Source organism: Elephantulus edwardii, unplaced genomic scaffold, assembly GCF_000299155.1.
Source record: "Elephantulus edwardii isolate Elephantulus edwardi_28Jun2011 unplaced genomic scaffold, EleEdw1.0 scaffold00116, whole genome shotgun sequence".
Classification (NCBI taxonomy): domain Eukaryota; kingdom Metazoa; phylum Chordata; class Mammalia; order Macroscelidea; family Macroscelididae; genus Elephantulus; species Elephantulus edwardii.
This window is the reverse complement of record NW_006399866.1, coordinates 3,440,296-3,450,882: the sequence shown is the minus strand read 5'-3', so window position 1 is coordinate 3,450,882 and position 10,587 is coordinate 3,440,296.

The window sequence follows — 10,587 nt, the reverse complement described above, 5'->3', positions numbered from 1 at the left end:
GCCGCCCAGCGAGCCGGCGCGGAGAGCTGGGCCCGCGGGCGCCAGGGGGTGGAGCCTAGAAGCGCGGTCGCCAGGGGGCGGAGCTAGGGCACGCGGCCGTCAGAGGGCTGGGCCGGAGAGCGCAGATACCAGGGGGCGGAGCCGGGGAGCGCAGACGTCAGGGGGCGAAGCCTAGACGCTCGGCAATCGGGGGGCGGGGCTGGGGAGTGAGGCAGCCAGGGGACGGAGTCTGGGAGGGCGGTCGCCAAGGGTGGAGCCCCAGCATACAGCCTCCTAGGTCCCACTGGTGCTCGCTGCTGCCCCTGGTGTCCGCCTGCCCTCCGGCCCTCCGACAACTGCCTCAGCCGCCTGTCGTCCAGACCTCCACCCAGACCGACCTCTGTGGCTTCTTCCTTTCCCTTTCTTATTCACACCCACCCTCTCCCTGCCACCTGCCTGTGATGCTATTTTCCTGGAGTCTTTTCCCATGGGTCTCTCTGACGCTTCCCACTCCCTTGTTCACCTTTCCTCCTCTTCTGACCTTGACCCTCACCATGAAACACTACAGTCAGCTGAGGACCGCCAAAGGTCATGCCAATGCCAAAGTGGAGCAGTTGAGGCATGAACCTGTATTGACTAAACCCAGCTCTTTACAACCCAGACAGGCAGAGAATTGGCCCTGGACAGATAACCCCTTCCTATAGAGTTTGGCAAGAGATTTTGTTTTTCTTTCTCCATTTCTCATTTCTACGTCTAGGCTTCATTTTTTTTTTTCACCAGTGGGACTTGAACTGTAGACTTTGATACTCTGTTGTAAGAGAGTCAGGTCTTCTTCACTTTCTGCAAGCAAAGTTGTGTCACCTGCCTAACACTGGTTGTTGATGAGGAGACAAGGATGGTGAAACTTCATGGACAGAGGCCAGTCCTTGGAAAAAGGTTCCATGCTAGGAAAGGTGAAGGGTAAGAGGAAGACCCTCAACAAAATGGATTGACATAGGACTGAAACAATAGTCAGAAACTGCAGCAAGACAAGGCAAGGTTAAGCTCTGTTGTTTATAGGGTCACTGTGAGTTGTGGTTGATTTGATATCTAGCAACAGCCTGGACTAGCACCTTCTCTTCCGTGGCTCTGACCTTAGGTCATCTCCCTACATTTACTTGGTTTCTAATCACCTGCCCTAGCCTATCTGCAGAGGTGAACCTCAAGTCACCCTAGTCACTAGTTCAAAATCCAGACCCTGGTCTTCCCCAGCCAGGGGAAATACAGGCAGATGGGAATTTCTTAAAGCTCTCAAATGATTTAGTGTTCTATTTTTTTTTTTTCTAAAAGGCAACCTGAGAGAGTGTAGAAATTATCAAACTGTCACACACACAAGCGAAATACTGCTGAATATTACCCAAAACGACTGAAACCGCACATCAACAGAAAACTACCAGAAATACAAGCTGGGTTTAGAAGAGGTTGTGGCCCTGGAGACATTATCACCAATTTCAGATGGATCTTGGCAGAACGAAAAGAGTACCAGAGGAATTTCTATTTGTGTTTCATTGACTATGCAAAATCATTTGACTGTGTGGATCACAACAAATTGTGGCTAACCGTGAGGAAAATGGGAATCTTAGAACACTTAATTGTGGCGCGCGCAGGGCCTGGCGGGGAAACCTCCTCCAGTGCGCGCTGTTCCGAGTGTCGCCGGCGGAGAGTATCCTGGAGCCTCGTCGAAGCCTCTAAAACACTCAAGGCTCCCGAAAGAACAGAATCAATGACAGGAAAGACAGGAAGGCCGATCCCTTAAAAGCTGGGTTCCCAATAGTCCTGTTCCGCCAGGAGCTGGGCGGAGTTGGCGGCGCCCACCGTTGGCTCCCCGGACTTGGAAAAAGGGGGTTTGTGCCCCTTTGGGGAGGAGAGAGGTGAGGGACTTGCAGGCAAGCGGGAGTTACACCTGGTGTGGGCACCTGCAGAGAGAACTCGGGCTCAACAGAATTCACCAAAAATCCATGAAGGCTGGTGGGCATACAAGGAGGTGGTTCAGGGAAGTTTTGTTCCAGGACATGTGTAGTCTTCCAGATTATGTGACGTTTAAGAGCTTCCCTGGAATCCCATTGCAGCACATCTTCATTGCCGCAGGAGATGACTTGCTAGACCTCATACAAGGCTTATTCTTATTTAATCCGTGTACTCGAATTACAGCCACACAGGCATTGAAAACAAAATATTTTAGTAATCGGCCAGGGCCTACACCCGGGTGTCAGCTGCCAAGACAAAATTGTCCAGTGGAAGCTTTAAAAGAGCAGCCAAACCCGGCTGTGGCAACAAAACGGAAAAGAACAGAAGCCTTGGAGCAAGGAGGATTACCCAAGAAACTAATTTTTTAAGTACACAAAACAGTATTTTATGGCTGAGGAAATAATGAAAAAGGCAAATAATGCAAAAATAGTGAACATTATATGTTGTAGAACTGAATTTGTAAATATTCTATACATGTAAAAATATATGAAATGGCATGTTATTTTTATTAAAAGTATTTTAAAATGAAAAAAAAAAAAGAACACTTAATTGTGCTCATGCGAAGCCTATACTCAGACCAGGAAGTGGTCCTCAGAACTAAGCAAGGAAACACCACATGGTTTAAAATCAGGAGAGGAGTGCTTCAGGGATGCATCCTGTCTCCATACCTTTTCAATCTAAATGTGGAACAGATCATTCAGGAACCTGGGCTTTTTGAGGAAGAATGTGGCATCAGGATTGGAGGAAGACTCATCAATAACCTACGTTATCCAGCTAACTCAACCTTGCTTGTTGAAACTGAAGAGAACCTGAAGCACTTGTCGTAGAAGGTCAAGGACTGTAGTCTTCAATATGGATTGAAGGTCAACATCAAGAAGACGATGATTCTCACCACTGGGCCAATTGGCAGTACCATGATAGATGGAGAAGAGCTTGAGGTCTTAAACAATTATAGCTTGCTTGCCTCCACAATCAATACCCTTGGCACTAGCAGTCAGGAAATCAAAAGATTCATTCCACTGGGGGAAATCTGCTCTCAGGGACCTCTCCAGAGTATTGAAAAGCAACAATGTCAGTCTAGAGACTAAGATATGCCTGATCCAGGTCATGGTTTTTGTAATTACTTACTATGCATCAGAGAGCTGGACAATGACTAAGGATGGCAGAAGAAGAAGCAATGTCTTTCAGTTCTGATTCTGGAGAGGTGTCTTAAACATATCATAGACCACCAAGAAAACAAATAGGTATCTTGGAGAGAGGATGAAACCAAGTTTCTTCTTGGAGGCTAGGATTCTGATGCTCCATCTCACATATTTTGGGCATGTGGCAAGGATCCTTGGAGAAATCATCATGCTCAGAAGAATGAAGGGACACAGAAGGAGAGGAAGACTACGGATGAGACAGATTGTTATAGTAACTGAGCAATGGGGCAGGTATGTCAGAGTCAGTGAGACTGGCTCAGGACAGGACAGGCTTCAGAGTTGTACATAGGGTCACTGTGAGTCACAGGTGACTCGACGGCACATAACAACAACAACCACCAAGTTCAAAACCATAATTCTGTATTTATTACATTTGATGCAGTTTGTTTTTATACAGTTTATACATTTATACAGTTGCAATCCAACATCTTTGTGTTTCTTTGCCTTGTTTCTATTAATCTACATTTTTATTTTCTTTTAAAAACCTTTTGTTATGATTTGAGTGAAAATTTACAGAGCAGTCTGGTCTTCCATTCAAGCATTCATATTATGGCATTGATTACAATCTCTCATCATATCATTGTTCTCCCCACTATCTCTCTGTGGTTCTTGTTTTCATTAATCCTTCCATCTTCTCCCTCCTACCTTTTGAGTTTTACCCTTGGCTAAATGCTGCCATTAAGATCCTGTTTGGTTAACTGCTTTAAGGATCAAAAACCTCCTTGGTGCAATTGTTTATTTTATAGATCAGCCTTTTCTTTGGCTGCATGTTGGACAGCAAGGTTGGATTCTGTTCCAGCTTCAAAGCGTTGGTGAGGGCTGTAGTCTCAGGGGTCCCATCCCTGTATTTCACATCTAGATCTAGCTGTTATTGTGATTCTGAGTTTTGTTCTGCATGTATTTCCTGCTCCATCCATGACCCTCTGCTGTGATCATTTTCAGAGTGTTTAACAGTGGTGGCCAAGCTTCATCTAGTTCTTTTGGTCTCAAGGTCATGGAAGTTGAGGTTTGAAGGGTCAGTTAGTGCTAGGGACTAATTGTTTTCATACATCTTTGATTTTCTTCACTCTTCTTTCCTCTAGAAACAGAAAGAACAATTATTGCATGTAGGATTGTCCCTCACAATTTTTTTTTTAGGGTAATCATGTATGTGTATGTATGTGCTAGCTATTTTTTATTGGTTTTCATATAATCATTGCTATTGTTGTTGTTGTCGTTGTTATGTGCAGTTGAGTCGCTTGCGACTCATAGTGACCCTATGTACAATAGCCCTAAACTCTACTCTGTCCTGAATCATTGCTATAGATTATGTTTTATAATACTGATTATAAATAATCAAAGATTTTTGTCATCACATCTCAACAAATCAAGCTTTTAAGTTCCAGTCGCTACTCATTAATGTAACAAGTACCACCTTGCCCTTTTAGATGTTAATTGAACATGACAATGACCACTTATAGGCAATCTCCTCCCATGCAATTAACTGCCTTTGCAAATTTGCTGGAGGGTCAGTATGGACCAGTTCTGACTAGATGGTACACAACAGCAACATAACCTATCTGTAAGGGAGCTCTAGTGGTCTAGTGGTAAGAAGCTGCACTGCAGTCCCAAAGACACACAGTTCGAATCCACCAGCTGCTCTGTGGGAAAAGGACAGACAGTCTCCTCAGTGTGACGTACTGTCTCTGAAAACCCTCTGGAGGATCAGCTATGGGTCAGTTCCAACTTGGTGGCACACAACAACAACATTTGTCGATAAGGCACCTACTGATGCTGTGGTTAAAGTGCCTGGCTACCAGTTGAGAGGTCTGCAGTTCGAAGAAAGAAGCGGCAGTCAGCTTCCGCAAAGGTGTTGCACCCTCCAACACTCTTCTGGGAAAGTCTGCTCTCTGCTTTATAGGATCACTATGGATCAGAATTTACTCTATGGCAAGAAGTTTGAGTTTTGGTTTGAATCTGTCTTTGTAGGACCATAACATTCATTTAGTTATGTAAACTAGTAGTCATATTATCTTTTTTTTTTCACACTATCTTTTTTAAATGAACTTTTCACATGAACAGGTCACATAAACCATGTGATATGAGTGAAAGTTTACAGGGAAAATTGGCATCCTTGGAGCATTCTAGCTGTACTTTGTCCATATACAGAAATATATGACAGACTTCTTTTTTCTTTTTACAATCCATGATATACTCAATTTTCTTTGTCAACACCACAGTTTAAAGACATCGATTCATTTTCAGCCTTCCTTATTCACTGTCCAACTTTCGTAAGCATATGAGGTGACTGAAAATACTATAGCTTATGTCTGTCATAACTTAGGAACCATTAGCCTTATTTTGGGGATGAGGAAGCTGAGGTTTACAGGACTTAGGTTGTCAAGGGGATGATTTCCAAAAGAGGTCAAAGGGCCTCTTCTAGTAAGAACTAGAAAGTTCTGACTCAGAAGTACAAGAATGACACCAATACCAAGTGAGAGCAAGAGAAAGAAACTGAGGTTGATTAGATGTTCATAATAGACTACGAAGGAGTCAGGACAGACTGACACCATTTTTATCTTAAGAAAAGGGTTTATATATCTTTTGTTAGCAGGGAGTGGGGTTTAAACAGCTGATTGATTAGTGCATTTCTTCTAATGGAAGTATGGTGACTTTTGGCCATCTCGTTTATCTTGTCCTTGAGTCTGTTGTTTTGCCACATTCCTTGAGAGTCTGTTTTTATTGTCATATAGTCTCATTCCTTGAGGGTCAGTTTCTATTGTTATATTGCCACAGTCTTTGTCAGCATGTCCTTTGTCATTCAAGTCAAGGTGATTTAACCAAGGTCACAAAGGAAGAAGTGGTGAATTTAGTCCAGGATTCAGGCCGACCAGCTCCTTCTTCCTTGGCCTCTTTGTCTACTTCTCTCTCAGATTCCTGCCATTCTTTTTTTTTTTTTTCCTTTTATTTTAGTAATTTTTTTCTGATTTTTAATAAAAGTTTACAGAAAATTTGGATCTCCATTCACCATTCATTGTTGCACATTTTCCTCCTCCATTCTAAACCCAAGATGCTGAACTATCTGGAAAACAGTTCACACTATTTCTGGGCTGCTTCTTCCTCACATTTCTGCTCAGCTAATTCTTGCTTATCTTTTAGGTCTCCACTTGGATTTTTTTCTTTCTTTCAAGAGATCCAGCCCAGGTTTCTGCTCAGGATCTCTACATTCCCAAAGTCTCTCCCACTTATTATAAGACTGTAATTACATATCTCCTTCTCCTTGATAGAATGTAGTATCCCCACTAGTCTACTAGTGTCTTCATGTTCTGTAAAAATCCTGGCACTGTTCTAGCCGGGAAAACCCCTTATATTAAAATATATTGTATAGAAGCTCCTTTATTAACACATAAACAGGACAAAGACAAAGATGTAAGATCCTAGAATGAGGAAAAGAATCAGTATGGTTCAAAACATGTTCCGCTGAACTTGACCATGACTTTCATTTACGCCATTTGGAAACAAAGGGAATCATCATCAGATCATAATTAGTGATAGTTACCATCTGTAATTGTTGTAGGTGGAATGACAGAAGCAGATAAAAGACCATGATTGGGATATGTACACAATTTTAGAATAAAAATATTTACACACTTGGTTCTAGGGCTCTTGCCACTTAGATACATAGTGATTGGAGCTATGACTCACTTTTGCTGTTATTGTTACATGCCATCAAGTCAACTGTGACTCATATTTTTTTAAATTTTATTATTTTTGTGTGAGTGTACCATCAAATCAGATCTGACTGGTACAGAAGGAGATTGTCCCTCCTTCCCCGGCAGAGTGTCTGGTGGATTCGAACCGTGTGCCTCTGGGAACTGTGACTCATATTGACCCTATGAACAACAGATCTGAACCTTGGCCCGTCTTGTGCCATCCTCACCATCGTCAATACACTTGAGCCCATTGTTACTCACCATGCGATTTCATCTTGTTGAGGGTCTTCCTCTCATATGGTGACTCTCCAGACTTCCAAATATGATGTCCTTATCCAAGGACTGTCCCCTCCTAAGAGCATGACCAAAGTATGTCAGATGAAGCTTCACCATCTTGCTTTTAAAGAGCACCCTGCTTGTACTTTCTCCAAGACAGACTTGTCAGTTCTTTTAGCATTTTTAAAAATATTTTGACATTTTTTAAATTTATTATTAATTTCAATGAAAATTTAGAGAGACTTTGGATTTCCATTCATTCATTGTTGCACTTTTCTTCCCTTCCAGCCCTCCCCCCCAAGTACACTCTTCTCTTTGAAAAGTAAATTTCGTTCATTGTTTTACAATCCCTCCCCCCAGGTCCACTCCACCATTCAGCCTTCGCTCTGGACTCCCGTCATGACAAAAAATACCTAATCACATATCCCTTTTAAATAGTTTTCTCCCTCATATGTTTCAATGCAGTCTACATTATTGAACCCACAGTTTTCTCCCTCATATGTTTCAATGCAGTCTACATTATTGAACCCATCTTTCCCAGTCCCCCCCCAACCCCAAGGTCAGTCCTGTTTTACAACAGTGTCACCATGCAGTATTTGTCCTTTTTGTGACTGAGATACTTCACTCCTCACAATGTCCTCCAGGGTCACCCATTTTGAATAATATTGCATGAGTTGCTTATTTTTCAATGCAGCATAGTATTCCATTGTGTGAATATACCATAGCTTCTCTATTGATTCATTTGTTGATGGCACTTAGGTTGTTTCCAACTCCTTGCTATTGTGAACAAAGCCACAATAAACATGGGTGTGTGTGAGATGCTTGGATGTCAGTTATGGTCTCTTTGGGATATATTCCCAGTAGTGGAATTGCTGTGTCAAATGGTATCCCTATTTGGAACTTTTTGAGAAAGCGCCATGCTCCCACACCCACTTGTACAAACTTCAACACCAATCTAACTGTTCTACTGCATCTGAAATCCATTGCAATAACTATACAGATCTCACAAGAAACATGCTCATGATTATGGGTTATATTAGGAAAGTTAATAGGGTACAACTCAGTCTTTCAGCGATATAATTGCTATTCAGAACTTTGGAGAGGTCCTCGACAACAGATTTTCCCAGTGCAATAAACCTTTTGATTTCTTGCTTGGTAGTACCAAGGGTGTTTATTATGAATTCTAGTAAGGTGAAATAATTTACTATTTCTGTCTTTTTTCCATCTATCATGTTATTGCCAATTGACCAAGAGGTAAAGACTGTAGTTTTATTTTTTTTACTTCAGTTTTTCTTTGGTGTTGTTGCGTATCAAATTGGGTACTTCAGTGCTTGCTTCAGCAGCACATATACTAAAATTGGAACGATACAGAGAAGATTAGCATGGCCCCTGCACAAGGATGACACGCAAATTCGTGAAGCATTCTGATTTTTGAAACCAATAAAGAACTTGGCATATTGAAAAAAAAAATTGGGTACTTCAGTTTTCTTGATGTTGAGATGTAATCCGAAGGCTTAAGTCTATATATTAAGACTATAGTCCTTAATATTTTTAAATTTTATTTTAATTTTTTAAAAATTAATTTTAATGAATGTTTACAGAGATTTTGGATTTCCATGCATTCATTGTTGCATTTTTCTCCCTGCCTACCCCTTCCCCTAGTTCGCACTTCTATTTGAAAAGTAAAAGAAAATTATTTCATTGGTATAGAATGCCCCGCCCAGCCCCGAGTACACCCCACTGTGCAACCTTCATTCTGTACTCTTGTCATAACCATAATACCCAATCATATATCGCTTTCAAACAGTTCTCACCCTCATCTGTTTCCATGCAATATACATAATTTATCCAATTTTCCTCAGTCTCACCCCAACCCTGATGTCAGTCCCGTTCTACAATAGTGGCACCATGCAGCACCTGTCCTTTTGTGACTGAGATATTTCACTTAGCATACTGTCCTCCAAGGTCACACATTTTGAATAATATTGCATGAGTTCCTTGTTTTTAATGCAGTGTAGTATTCCATTGTGTGAATATACCAGAGCTTCTCTATCCATTCGTTTGTTGATGGGCACTTAGGTTGTTTATAGTTCTTAATCTTATATAACAAATCTTAAGTAGTCCTCCTCACTTTCAGCAAGCAAGGTTATGTCATCTGCTTATGGATGATGAATTTTCCTTCAATTCTGATGCCACATTCCTCTTTATAAAGCCTAACTTCTCACATGATAGCAGTTCCTATCTAATGACTCATAGAAGTCATTAAAAACACCCTGGCAAATTCCCTTGTTCTCTGTGAAAGCCCCAAGGGTGAGTTGTTCTACAGGAGGCAAGGTTCAGAACTGTTATTAATAGGGTTCCAAGAGTTGCAGTCTGTTGATGGAGACTAACAACAACAGTAAGCTCACTTGACAGGTGTTCTGCTGCCTGGACTGGATGGAGTTGATCTGCTGACCCAAAGGCCATCCTTCTCTGTTGGTTCTCATTCACCAGTGTCTCCACAAAAGAAAGATTGGCAATATCCTTCTGCACAATTAATCTATAGCCTCAGAAATCCAGGCGAGGATCAGCTATGAGTTGGTTTCTATTCACCAGCATTGAGTTTGAGGATTACCTAAACTTTACAATTTACTTTCAACCTACAACTTTCAAGGCCACATGGTTTACCAGTCAGAAAAACCTCAGATGGCGTCTAAATTTATATTAACAACTGAAATGTTGGTGGTTGTTGTTTTTATGTGCCATTGAGTTGCCTGCTACTCATAGCGACCCTGTTTACAATGGCTCTGAACCCTGTCTTATCTCACAGTCTCTAACACACCTATCCACATTACTCCAGTGACTGTGTCAATCCATCTCATCTGAGATCTTCCTCTCCTGCGCTGTCCCTCCATCCTTCCAAGCATGATGTCCTTCTCCAAGGACTAGTCCCTCTTGACAACATGTCCAAAGTATGTGAGACAGAGCTTCAAAATCCTAACATCCAAGGAGCAGCTTGGTTTCACCCTCTCTAGGTTAGCATTGTTTGTTCTTTTGGTGGCCCATGGTATGTTCAATAATCTTCTCCAGTATCACAATTCAAAACTACCAATTCTTCTATCATCCTTAGTCATTGTCCAGCTCTCTAGAGCATAGCAAGTAATTGCAAATACCATGGCTTGGATCAAAAGCATCTTAATCTCTAGTCTCATATTGTTGCTCTTCGGGTCTCTGGAGTGGTCCCTGACAGCAGATTTTTCCCAATGAAATTCCTTTTTTGATTTTCTGACTGCTAGTGCAATCTGTGTTATGCAGATGACACAACCCTGCTCGCTGAAACTGAGGAGGACCTCATGTACTTACTGCAGAGGGTCAAGGACTGCAGCCTTCAATATGGACTGAGGCTCAATGTCAAGAAGACAAAGATTCTCACCACTGGACCAATCGGTAGC